This window comes from Monodon monoceros, unplaced genomic scaffold (genome assembly GCF_005190385.1).
Source record: "Monodon monoceros isolate NGI ecotype Baffin Bay Population unplaced genomic scaffold, NGI_Narwhal_1 Super_Scaffold_6, whole genome shotgun sequence".
In the NCBI taxonomy this organism is placed as follows: domain Eukaryota; kingdom Metazoa; phylum Chordata; class Mammalia; order Artiodactyla; family Monodontidae; genus Monodon; species Monodon monoceros.
Window position 1 is genome coordinate 75,108,923 of NW_021703783.1, and position 14,283 is coordinate 75,123,205.

At 41.3% G+C, this 14,283-nt stretch overlaps 1 protein-coding gene across 1 annotated transcript in view; it reads right to left on the reverse strand.

Moving 5' to 3' along the window:
* Nucleotides 1-14,102, reverse strand: part of TMCC3 (transmembrane and coiled-coil domain family 3) — a 350,901-nt gene extending 336,799 nt beyond the window's left edge. Inside the window, exons 1-2 of the mRNA XM_029206695.1 lie at nucleotides 13,669-14,102; nucleotides 1,697-1,772 (exon numbers count right to left, since the gene is read on the reverse strand). The gene's annotated coding sequence lies outside the window, so the exon portion shown is untranslated. The remainder of the gene's footprint in view (nucleotides 1-1,696; nucleotides 1,773-13,668) is intronic.
* Nucleotides 14,103-14,283: the final 181 nt, after the last annotated feature.

Consider the following 14,283-nt stretch of genomic DNA (forward strand, 5'->3'; position numbering starts at 1 on the left):
TTTTTAAACTCCCCTCAGAAACCGACAATTATTCAGCTGTATCTAATAAATGACAACATATCAGATGCTAATGGAACATAGTCATACTGCTCATCTATGGAAATCCCCATGTTTCCAATACTATCATTAACTAACTTGAAGAATCAATTTAGAAGTGGAAGTAGATTGAATCAGATTTTCCTCTTTTTTGCAGGGGAGGGTGAAGAGGAGGGTCTTTATTTCCTTTATATATTTAAAGCATCTTAAAAGTGTTTGAATGATAAGTTATATCACCAGTTCGTATTATCACACCTCCATTAATCTTCTAAACTCAGATGTATTACTATTTGTTTCCTTGAAAACCACCAAATATTTGAAAATATAGTATATTTTTTCCCCATTTTCTTTTTCTCAATTGTGTAACAATATCTCCACCAGTCACAAACAGTGATATTTAGCCCTCTTGATCGTCAGGCCAGATTTTTAGGTCCTCATCTTAAATACAGCAGGAAATGTACTAGGATTAGGAGGTCAACTTCTTTCATTATTTATTAACGTAGATAGGTATTTGATATAAAATTGGGCAAAAATGAATCAGTTTATAACTTCACATACATAGTAAATGAGAAATGAATAATTTGTCTATTTTTTGTTGATAAGAAATGTTACCAATTAGCATAACTGCTTACCAGTCTATCATTCTCCATTTGGAAATTCATTAGTAATGGAATATTGTTTTTCTTTGCCAATGTTCTTAAATCAGAACCCTTCAGAAGGCATCTATTAAATACCTACTGTGAAGGACATACATTATTGGTTGAATCGATCCATAGTTCCCTGAAACAGATCAAGAATAATTTCAAGGAAAAGATATGGTCACAGCTACATATACTGAATACTTCATATGCCCCAGGCACCATGACAAGCCATTTTACATATATCAATCTGTTTTATCCTCACAAAACCCTACCAGACAGTTGTTATTATGTCCATGTGATAGGTTAGGAAACTAAGGTCTATCGTGATTAAACACCTTCCATAGGTTGCATGGCTAATAAGTAGTGCAGATCTAACCCAGATCTGTCTAACTCCAGAGCCTATGAGATTAACCAGTGACAGGTGGATGCTAATGTATTATAGACTCTTCTCTCTCTCTTGAACTTCTTCAAAGCAGTGGAAATGTGAGCCAAGAATTTTACATCCAGTAAAACTGACTTTCAAGTATTTATACTAGAATAGAATGGAGTTAACTAAGAAAGGGTTCTTGAAGAAGATGAGTCCTTGTCTTTTAAAAAAAGTACAAGATTTGAATTAAAAGAGTGAAGAATATTCTTGATAGGGAACAGCAGAATGGCCAACAAGCTGGAGGTGGTCACAGTAAAAAAAAAAAAAAAAAAAAACAGATCTCCTAGGGAGTCCTAGGGCACATGACTGGGGAGGTATGCCTGGTGGCCAGTTAATAAGAGGCTGGGGATACTCATCAGGGTACGATTATACACATTCCCTCCATTTTTACTTGCATTATCATAATCACTCAAAAATATCCATTTATTTTGCTGTGGCAGGTCTGTGTGGCTGCTATGCCATTGTTTTTCTTCTTGCCCTGGTCAAGCCCTCTTTGACTTCTCTGAGCCACAACCTAGGAATTGGGCACTCCATTAAAATTTTTTTTTTGGTGGCTGGAGGATGCATGGATGGATAGTGGGGAAGAGCTTACCTGGAGCTGTGTGTAGCCTTTGTTGGAGGAATTTGATTCTGCTCTCTTCTCTGAGGTTCTGTACAGGGTTCATTCCCTAAGAGGTATTTAAAAAGACAAAATTCACCCACACTCCCACCCCTGATACTGTTTACAAATTTCCATATCCTTTCCCAGTCTCAGCCCAAATGCATATCTGCTTGCAATCTGTTTACATGGCTTTCTCTTCTGCTAGACTCTTTTAGAGAAGGCTCCTTAAAGAAGGAAGGGACTGTCTTAATAATTCTTACATCTCTACAGCCTATCACAGAATAGGCTCACAAAACAGGTACTCAGTACATGTTTAACAAAAGAATGAATGATGTTAAAACCATATTGGGACTTCCTTGGTGGCACAGTGGTTAAAAATCTGCCTGCCAATGCAGGGGACAGAGGTTCGAGCCCTGGTCCGGGAAGATCCCACATGCCGCGGAGCAACTAAGCCCATGCACCACAACTACTGAGCCTGTGCTCTAGAGCCCATGCTCCTCAACAAGAGAAGCCACTGCAGTGAGAAGCCTGGGCACTGCAATGAAGAGTAGCCCCCACTTGCAGGCAACTAGAGAAAGCTTGTCACGCAACGAAGACCCAACACAGCCAATAATTAATTAATTAATTAATTAATTTAAAAAATATATTGTAGCCTGCTCCTTTCCATCGACAAAAAGTTTTCTATATTTTTACATGGCCTTAATAATTACCTTTATTGCTGCTTCTATGGACATCTCACTGATATATTTTATCATGTAACCATCCCTTCAAGTTGTTATTTGAGTGGTTTCTACTCTTTAGAAATTCTTTGTGAGTTAGTAAGTAGGGACATGACTTGATATAAACAAAGATTTAGAGGAGGATAATATGAATGTGGTTGGTCAAATGGTCCAGTTGTAGGGAGGCCAGTTAGGAAGCTCACTGATGAGGTGGCTAAGGCCAGGATTAGAATGGTGGTTGTGGAAATGGAAAGGGAAAAACAGTTTCTGCATCTGTTGCTAAAGCTGGAAAGATGTAATCATGGGTTTATCCCTATTTGGGGCTAAATATATGACAGACACTGGGGACATTGTTCTGTGTTGAAGGGCATTGTTTTAGCACCACGGACAGCTCCTGGGTTGTCAGGCAAGGGCTCTGGGTGGTATGGGGCCATTATCGTTGTCTGATGGCTCCTTTTAATAAAAAGCAATAAATAACATTGATCACATACTCAGTGAAAGCTTTACATGCATTAAGGTATTTAACTGTCACAAGGAAGCAGGCACAGAAAGGACCCCCAAAGTCAGACGATGGCAAGTAAGGCAGAGCTAATTTCTGAACCTAGGTGTTCTGGCTCCAAAATCTATTGCACCATATTGTAAGAGAAGATTACAATTAAGTATGATAAATTATATGACAGAAAAATCAAAAAAGAGGGGTATCTGAACTACATAATGAAGGAAAAGGAAGGGAGGAGTATTCTGGGAAATTTTCCCAGAGAAGAGAACACTGGAACTAAGTTTTGAAGGATGAATGGGATTTAACTAGAGAAGATAGCTAATAGGCTACCTGAAGCCCTGTGTTGAGAAGGGTTCCGAGGCCAGATCCAAGCTCAGCAAAAAGCCTCCTGTGATCAATTAACGAATGAGGTAGAGAATGATAGGAGACCTGAGCTAGGGAGGTATGTGGGCCAAATAATGAGGGACCTTGGATGTAAGTTAAGATGTTTACACATTTTCCCTAAAAGCTATGAGAAACCACCAAAGAGTTTTAAGAAAGATGTGGCAGGATAAAATTTGCATTTTAGGAAAAGCATCCTAAGATGTCCTAATACCTAATGTAATGAACAAAAACTAGCTCAGAGAGAAGGCAACACGTTCATCCTAGATAAGGTGGGAACAGGGGCAAAGAGACCACATCCACTCTATAATAGTTACAAAAAGATCTGATTGGAGCCGCCTTTATTAAACAAGAGTGAGATGAAAATAAACTACATGGTGACCATGTAAGTATGGTACAGTCAAACAAGGGAGGGATGGGGAGGAAGGAAGGTAATAGATGAACTATGAAGAAACCAGTCTGGAAGAAAACATAACACCAAGATACAGGAGATCCCCAGGGAGCGCATTGCACAAAAAGGCCTTAATAAGAAAATGAATCTGAGAAAATAAGATCTCAAAATTGAGATGCTAAAATGACAGAGGGAGAATAAAGAGAATTCAGAGCTAAAGAAATGAATCAAGAACTGAAACAACACCATTATATATCTAATACATAAATTAGAAATGCCAGAGTAACAGGAAAGACATGATTGAAAATTGAATTAATGGCATGGATAAAAGGCTTGAGATAATTATGGCAAATGCAAAGGGAAAACGCAGAGGGAGTAAAGCAATTAGGGAGAAGATAATAAGAAGATAAGAGTCAGACTGCCTAAATTCAAATCCTGGCTCTAATACTTATTAGTTGTGTGACTCTATATAAATTGTGCAACCGCTACATGATTCACTTTTTCCATCTGTAAAATGGGAACGATGACATTTGTAGTATGTGAATTAACATGTGAATGTGAACTAACATGTGAATTCACATAGCTAAAGTCCTTAGCAAAGTGCCTCCCCCTCAGGTCCCTTTCTACTGCTGCCTCTTGCTGACCTAAGCTGACCATATAGGGAGTGCCCCAAGCCTCAGACCATGATAGAATCAAGAGAAGGAAGGAATCTTGGAGGCTATCTGCTCTTATTCACTCTGGAATTTTCTCTCTGAAATCTTGGCCAAGTTACCTGGCCCCTACTTGAATACACTGAAAACCTGTCCCATCTCTGGACATTTGAAAGGTCTCTCTTGCACTGCGCTGAGGTCTGTTTCTGTCTCCTCTGGCTGTTGCTCTGGCTGTCGGAATCAGAGGTAACAAGGTTATTAATATCCCTTTAAATAAGGGAGGACAGCTAATGGTGCACAGTTAAGCCTGCGGGCAGACTGCGTGGATGGAGTCTCAGCTTCCCATTTTACTGGTTGTGTGATCTTGGGCAACTTTATCTTTCTGTGCCGCAGATTCCTCATTTGCAAAACGGACATATTAATACTACCAATTTCCTAAGGTTGTGGTGAGGATTGAATGAAATACCATATGTAAGGAACCTGGTTCTTAAGACTCAATAAATGTCATCAACACTGATGCTGTTAATATCCCTCTAGGGCATTTGCTTCTTCAGGCTAAACATCTCTATTTCCTTCACTTGTTCCTGATACAATTCCCAATACCATCTCAGCCCTTCCCTCTGAGTGAGTTCCAGTCACCAGTAATCCAGCGTTCCTCTCCAGTGTTTCAGCTCCAGTAATCCTCTTTAACTGTATCCCCAGTATGGAGCCCAGGACTCTGGTGGGTTCCTGTCCACAAAGACCAGGGTGAGTCATCCTCTCCCTTGTTTGGTTGTTTGTTCATCCACTGATTCATTCACAAATGATTTTAAGCATTTATATTTTTATAAATGGATCCTAAGGGAGAATTGGCTTTTTTAGCGAGCACATCATGGACTTGACTCACACTGAATGCACAGTGGACTCGATCAAGGGTTGGTAAATATTTTCAACTTCGCAGTCCATACCGTCTCTGCTGCAACTACTCAGCTCTGCTGCTGTAGTATGAAAGCAGCCACAGACAATATGTAAAACTTTATTTACAAACACAGGCTACTGGCTGACTTTGGCTAATGAGCCATAGTTTACCAACTTCTGAATTAACACATAATATAAATAAGTCTTTTTTACCATATGATCCAGTAATTCCAGTTCTGGGTAGTTACCCAAAGAAAATGAAGTCTCAGAAAGATACCTACATACAGCTCAATATCAAAAAAAACCCCAAACAACCCAATCAAAAAATGTGCGGAAAATCTAAATAGACATTTCTCCGAAGAAGACATACAGATGGCCAAGAGGCACATGAAAAGATGCTCAACATCACTAATCATTAGAGAAACGCAAATCAGAACTACAATGAGGTATCACCTCACACTGGTCAGAATGGCCATCATCAAAAAATCTACACACAATAAATGCTGGAGAGGGTGTGGAGAAAAGGGAACCCTCCTACACTGTTGGTGGGAATGTAAATTGGTACAGCCACTATGGAGAACAGTATGGCGATCCCTTAAAAAACTAAAAGTAGAGCTACCATATAATCCAACAATCCCACTACTGGGCATATATTGGGAGAAAACCATAATTCGAAAGGATACATGCACCCCAATGTTCATTGCAGCACTATTTACAATAGCCAGAACATGGAAGCAACCTAAATGTCCATCGATGGAGGAATGGATAAAGAAGATGTGGTACAAAAAAAAAAAGAAGATGTGGTACATATATACTATGGAATACTACTCAGCTACAAAAAAGAATGAAATAATGCCATTTGCAGCAACATGGATGGATCTAGAGATTATCATACTAAGTGAAGTAAGTCAGAGGAAGACAAATATCATGATATCGCTTATATATGGAATCTAAAAAAATGGTACAAATGAACATATTTACAAAACAGAAACTGAGTCACAAATGTAGAAAACAAAGTTATGGTTACCAAGGGGGAAAGGGGGGTATAAATTGGGAGATTGGGATTGACAGGTACACACTACTATATATAAAAGATAACTAATAGGAACCTACTGTATAGCACAGGGAACTCTATTCAGTGCTCTGTAATGACCTATACGGGAATTGAGTCTAGAATAGAGTGGATATGTGTATATACAGCTGATTCACTTTGCTGTACAGCAGAAACTAACACAACACTGTAAATCAACTATATGCCAATAAAGAAATTATTTTTTTTAAAAAAGGTATATGCACCCCCATGTTCACTGCAGCATTATTTACAATAGCCAAGAAGACATGGAAACAACCTAAGTGTCCATTGATGGATGAATGGATAAAGAAAATATTCCATTATACACACACACACACACACACACACACACACACACACACACACACACACAAGAATATTATTCAGCCATTAAAAAAGGAAAGAAATTTTGCCATTTGAAACAACATGGACGGACCTTGAGGACATTTTGCTAGGTTAAATAAGTCAGACAGAGAAAGGCAAATACTCTACGCTCTCACTTATATGTGGAATCTTAAAAAAACAAAAAAACAAACTCATAGGTACAGAGAACAGATTGATGGTTGCCAGAGGTGGAGAGTTGGGTGATGGGTGAAATGGGTAAAGGTGGTTAAAAGGTACAAACTCCTAGTTACAAGATAAATAAGATGTGAAGATGTTATGTACTGCATGGTGACTAGTTAACAATACTGTTTTGTATATTTGAAAGTTGCTAAGAAAGTAGATCTTAGAAGCTCTCATCACACAAAAAAAATTGTAACTATTTGTGGTGATGGATGTTAACTAAATTTATTGTGTTGATTGTTTCATAACACTTACATAAATCATTATGTTGTGCCCCTAAAACTAACATAATGTTATGTCAATAGTATCTCGGTAAAAAAAAAATAATTTTTTACATGTCTTTTCCCCACCTCTCACCCCCTGCCCAGCTTGTGTAGCTGATTGTTTTTGTTGTTACTTTGTTTTGTTTTTTAACACACATGCAAGGCCTTTCATTGACCTCTCTTCAGCTTTATTTTGTTGGACCTGGTCCTTTCTACATCCTGCCAAGATCTGAGCCCTGATTTTGCCACTGTGCAAAGTAAACCACTATCTCTCTTAACTTTGTAACATCTGTTAATAGTGCCTTATATATATATTCATCCAAGTACTTGATTAAAATTTTGAACTGGAAAGATCTGGGGACAGGGTCTTAAAGCATGCAATAAGTAATCTCCCTCCTTGTTAACTCTGCTGTGCCCTCCAGAATTTAGCCTGGTTTCAGCTTCCAGAAATTTATTCTTACAACTCCCCTCCCTTCCCAAGCCTTCCTGCCCAGACTGAGGAGGACGCCCATATTAGTCTGTGTTATCCAGCAAAATAGAACCAATAGGATACCTATCTATCTATCTATTGACCAATCAAGATTTACTTTAAGAATTGGCTCCCATGATTATGGAGGCTGAGAAGTCCAAGATCTGCAATCAGCAAGCTTGAGACTCAGGAAAGTTGATGGTGTATTTCTACTCTGAGTCTAAAGGCCTGAAAACCAGGAGAGCCAGTGATGTCCATTCCAGGCTGAGTCTGAGTCTGAGTCCAAGTCCAAAGGCAGGAGGAAACTAACATCCCAGCCTAAAGACAGGCAGAGAGAGAATTCTTTCTTAGCCTTTTCTTCTATTCAGGCTTTCAACAGATTGAATTGGATGAAGCCCACTCACGATGGGGAAGGCCGTCTGCTTTACTCAGTCTACCGATTCAGATGATAATCTCATCCAGAAACACCCTCACAGATACTCTCAGAACAATGTTTAAACAAACATCTGGGTTCCCCACGGCCCAGTCAAATTGATCCATAAAATTAACCATCACAGTGCCCTTTGAATTTGGCCCATAATACCCTACACATACCTCCACCACAGCACTATGACTGCTCTATAATTGTGTCTCCCCAACTAGACTACATGCTCCATCTCAGGGCACGGCACAGAGTCAGTACTCAATGACTGTTGGCAGAACGAATGAATGAATGAATGCGTGGCTTTGTGTATGTGTCTTCCTTAGCTTCTTCCCTTCATCAAAAATTACTTCTCTCTTAGTAAGTCAGATAGAAAGGACAAATATCATATGATATTGCTTATATGTGGAATCTAAAAAAGTGGTACAAATGAACTTGCTTACAAAACAGAAACATTCACAGACTTAGAGAACGAACTTATGGTTACCAGAGGGAAAGGATGGAGGTCGGGGGGAAGGGACTGACATGTACACACTACTATTTAAAATAGATAACCAGGACTTCCCTGGTGGTACAGTGGTTAGGAATCCGCCTGCCAATGCAGGGGACACAGGTTCGATCTCTGGTCCGGGAAGATCCCACATGCCACGGAGCAACTAAGCCCGTGCACCACGACTACTGAAGCCCCTACGCCTAGAGCCCGTGCTCCGCAACAAGAGAAACTACCACGATGAGAAGCCCGCAAGGAGTGGCCTCCGCTCACCGCATCTAGAGAAAGCCCACGTGTGGCAATGAAGACCCAACGCAGCCAAAAATAAATAAATTAAAAAAAATAATAAAGTAGATAACCAACAAGGACCTACTGTACAGCATAGGGAACTTGGCTCGATATTCTGTAATAACCTCAATGGGAAAAGAATTTGAAAAAGAATGGATACTTGTATGGGTGTAACTGGATCACTTTGCTGTACACCTGTAACTAACACATCATCATTAATCAACTATACTCCAATATAAAATAAAAATTAATAAAATTACTTCTTTCTTATTATCTTCCTTTGAAGACCAGCTAGATCACTGGAATTTGATAAACTAATTGGAGATAAGGTGTAAGTGAGAGATAACGGCTCAGTGCACCATATCTTCCAGGATTGCTTGAGAGGTGTTATTTTAAGAAGGGTGTCTAGTGTCCTTATCACAAAGGTCTAAGTAATATGGCAATTTCAGGTAACACGGAAGAGAGATTTTGGAAAAAGGATGCGAATACTTAGTCAGCCTCCCCAAAGCACATCACGTTATCTTTTCCTTATTATGCCCATAGAGTTTTTTAATAATTTATTATCAATGACAACAACATAACAGCAGCTTTATCTTTATTTATTGTCGTTTATTTTCCAGATAAGACTATATTCAAGACAGGCAATTTTCTGGTGATTGAACAGCATGATATTGGTTTCAAAGGTGAGGATATGAGTTGCTTTGTTAGAGACTCTCTGGGGACAAGTCTGAAAAAACTGTATGGGCCACAGATGGTATTTATTGATATTATTTTCAGTCTATAAACATTTATGTATATTCTCCAAAGAACCTGTGTCCAGGCTTTTCTTATACAAAGGCGTAATAAGGAAAAGATGACATGGTGTGTTTGAGGCTATTGTTATTAAACTAACTGATCATGTGTGCATGTGTACATATACTATATTTTATTTTGTTAAATATGCTTTTATAACACCATATGCCATGTGTAAAAGTTTATTTCTCTGAGGACAGTGCAGACAGAGACCAGAGCTGATCATTAGTAGTTGTGTCTTCAGAAGCAGGACCAGACGGGAAGGAGCAGCAGGAAACTGACTGCCTCTTAAAAATTCCAGACTAGGGCTTCCCTGGTGGCGCAGTGGTTGAGAATCCGCCTGCCAATGCAGGGGACATGGGTTCGAGCCCTGGTCCGGGAAGATCCCACATGCCGCGGAGCAACTAGCCCCGTGAGCCACAACTACTGAGCCTGCGCGTCTGGAGCCTGTGCTCCGCAACAAGAGAGCCCGCGATAGTGAGAGGCCCACGCACCGCGATGAAGAGTGACTCCCGCTTGCCGCAACTAGAGAAAGCCCTCGCACAGAAACGAAGACCCAACACAGCCAAAAAAAATTAAATAAACAAATGTGGGGTTTAAATATATATATATATATATATATATATATATGATTAAAAATTCCAGACTAAAAATTCGTTTATCCCTCCCTTGTGTTCTCAACAGGGATCAAATGAAGCTGAGATCGTGATGGCGCCACAAACTAGTGATCTTATTGTGTCTTTAGGAACATCCACCTTTCCTCAATTCACTTGTTTCTGAGGGCTTACTGCTGTGCTCCATGCTGAAATACTGAGGCACACAGTTCCTGCCCTCCTGGAGCTTAGAATCTAGAGACAAAGCAAGTTCTTTCCTTTTGAATTCCATTTACCCAGAATTTCAAATATTTCTGGCAGTTATTTTCAAACATAAAATGTTTTTGAAACAGAGATAGATTGTATCTTCAGAAGTATCTAGATCCCAGGATGCTGTGGACTGAATTGTGTCCCTGCCAAATTCATATCTTGAAGTCCTAACCCCCATGTGACTATATACTGGACATGGGGCCTTTAAGGAGGATTAAGGTTAAGTGAGGTCATAACGATAGAGTCCTGATCTGATAGAACTGGTGCCCTTATAAGAAGAGGAAGAGATACTGGAATTCTCTCTGCGTGTGCACGCACTGAGGAAAGGTCACGTGGGCGCATAGCAAGAAGGCAGCCCTGTGCAAGCCAGGAAGAGGGTTCTCACCAGAACTCAACCTTTCTGGCAACCACACCTTAGACTTCCAGCCCCCAGAATTATGAGAAAATAAATCACTGTTTAAGCGACCCAGCCTGTAGTATTTTGTTATGGCAGCTCTAACAAACTTATACATGTGGTGTAGGTGATATTATCTTCTTTAGAGTAATTAAGGGTACAAAAGTATCGGTATGAAAATAGCATCACTCAGGGAATTCCCTGGTGGTCCAGTGGTTAGGGCTCCACGCTTTCACTGCAGAGGCCATGGGTTCGATCCCTGGTTAGGGGACTAAGATCTCAGGAGCTGCAGCATGGCCAAAAAGAAAAAAAAAAAAAAAAAAATAGCATCACTCAGAGGCTCCTCATAAGTTCAGGGGCTTAGCGGGAATCTGTTATTTTGTCTGCTCTTCCCTGACATCTTTGGGGAACTCTGCATCACCAGTCCATAGAGTTCATGTGGAGTAGTCAATCACAATTTACTGCCCGGTGCTGGCCATGGGCTTGCTTATCATGGTATCCAATCATCCTGACAACAGTGATTATAACTGGCACAGCAGTGAGCACACCACATAGACAGGACTTGGCAGAGCCCTTCTCTACGTTTATATGCAGTACTTACCATGGACATTTAATACACATTGAGAGAACTTGCTTTTTCTGCTAGTCTTGCCGAGTTGGGATCATAAAAGCCTGACTGAATGTAGGAAGCCTGACTTTCTACATAATGGGAAGGGAACGAGTCTGACACACAAAGGAGAGCAAAGAAGAGAGAGAGTGCATGTTACATAAATGCCAGATTCCAGCCATGACTCAAGCCTACTCCTGGCTCCCCAGTTAGATAAACCAGTGTATTTGCTTCTCTTTCAGCTTAAGCTAGCTTGAATTTGATTTCTGTCACTTGCACCCAAGAATCTTGACTTATACAAAAGATTCACCAGTCCCTTTGAGTCCTTTGTTGGCCAGATTTGACCAGAACCCAGGCTCAGAGTTGCTTTCATCCTCCAATTCAGACTGTGCTGATCCTTTTCTCTTCAAAACATGGGAAGGGCAGGGTTGGTTATCGCCAGACTTCCCGTGACCCAGAAATATGCTTTGCCTGCTCTCTCCTCCAGGTTTTCCCAGGTAAAAACCTCAGTTTTCTTATCTTTAAAATGGGAACCGTCACCTGTAAAAATACTGAATCACTATGCTGTATACCTGAAACTAATATAATATTGTAAATCAACTATACTTCAATTTTAAAAAATTGGAAGAGTTGCTGTGAAATAATTTCATAAAGTGTCTAGCACACTGTTGAGCGGTAGTAGGTGCTTGGGGGTATCAGCTCCTGTCATGGAAAATTCTCTGTATGGTGCCCAAGGCCCTCCCCTAGGCTGCCGTGAGCAATCTTTTCTTTATCCTCATGAAAAGCAAAAGCAATGAACAGATCGAGAGCAACATCTATTGTTTTTACAGTAAGGTCTTAGTTCCCTCCCAGAGAAAGGTTGCCTATCTGTAACAAGGGAGAAGAACCTATGTACCTAAATGCTCTGCTTAAAATCACACTTTGTTTAGAGATCATTCCTGCCTACTTTTCTTCTTCAATTCAAGAATGGGAAGAAACCATTCCTTCTGTGTCCAGGAAGGAGAGGTGAAATTAACGGTCACTGTGGGCACTCAATTTCTGCTCTGAGGAAACTAACAAACAGGCCTAGCAAGCCTGCCTTCCCTGGCACGGTCACTTGGATGGGCTTGCAAAGACTTGGTTGGCTCCTGGGCAAACTCCTCTGCTGTGTGCCGTCACCAACAAATGGGAGATACCACACCCCGGGGGTGGGGGGCAGGATAGTTCGGAAAATGGAAGAAACCCATGTTCAGGCTGAAGACAGGAACAGTAGGGCTGTTACCTGGATGGTGCAGCTGATGTAATCGGGTATAAGGGAAGTGCAAAACCCTTGTGACTGATCTCAGCTTCCTGGGATCCTGTAATTTCCATTATTTGGGATAAAAAAGAATTGCAGTACAAACTGCCCAACAGGGGAGAAGCTTCTGTTATTACTCAGGCCTTGCTGAACAACCAAGCAGAGCAGGGCAATGCTTACGTAGGCCTGGCAAACCATTAAACCATCACACTCAGTGGGCCAGCCTCAGCCAGGGCGGCCAGCCTTCCTGCCGCGGACAGAGTTCTGAGTCATGTGGCCCTTAGGGAAAGCTTTCCACCACCCCTGACAGCAACATTACCCCATCTCTGCCTGGTGTTGAGACTTTCACTTCCCCTCCCGTCTGGCCCCACCAGCGATGGGAAACCAGCACTACATGTTCCAGATACTGTGCACGCACTTATTTGGTTTAGTTCCTACCCTGCGAAGTGGGTACTTATCCCCATCATATAGAGGAAGAAATTGAGGCTTAGAGATATAGGTGACCAGTTGGTAAGTGGAAGAACTACAACACCCACATTCCTCCCCACTGCAAAAAAGTTTCCATGTATTTAAGACTTTTTTTTTTTGCGGTACGTGGGCCTCTCACTGCTGTGGCCTCTCCCATTGTGGAGCACAGGCTCTGGACGTGCAGGCTCAGCGGCCATGGCTCATGGGCCCAGCCGCTCCGCGGCATGTGGGATCTTCCCAGACCGGGGCACGAACCCGTGTCCCCTGCATCGGCAGGCGGACGCTCAGCCACTGCGCCACCAGGGAAGCCGTTTAAGACTTTTGTTCCTAAGGCCTGCAATGAGGGGAATAGGACAGCACACCCCCAATTAACTTTATGGGCTTCGTCTTTCTAATAATCTTCATCTCTTTCACTCTTAAACAGAAAGCTATCCTATGAGCACCATTCAAAATACTTACTCTCCCGAGAGAGAAGAGACTGTTCTCCAGTGTTTCCTCAATCAATCTGAAGAGTGCCTGGTACATCATTCGTCAGTAATTGTAAGCCGCCTTCATCTGCATCTGTTCATTCGCTGAACAGGTCAGGCCTCTTTTTGCAACATCCTACTGTCCTCAGAGTGGCCTGCAGCCCTTATTGTTATCCCTCAGTTGACCTGGCCACAGACCAAAGCAGATGGTCCAGCTCTGGGGGTTGAGACCTCCTCTGGTTTCCCCACTCCAAGACCAGTTAGGAACCTGCCATAGTCCATGCTTCTTGCTCTTCCATACAAATGATACCTAAATGCACATTTCATCACAGCGCTTCTTGAGAAACCTCTGGTTTGCAATGTTCCAAAAACTTTTCAAACAACCATCACTTGTGTTTCCACTCAGAAGCTGAAGAATCAACCTGGGAGGAGAGAAAGTCAGGGCGATGTTTGTTGTCCTGTGATTGCTGCATTTATTTCACTAATTTCAGTTATTGGCAGCAGGATGGGCATAAATGGTTGGTGTTTGCTTCTTAATTGGTTTAGAGCCCTTGCTCACTCTGTGCCCAGTCTCATTCATCAGTAACTGGAGACAGCTGTCTACGAG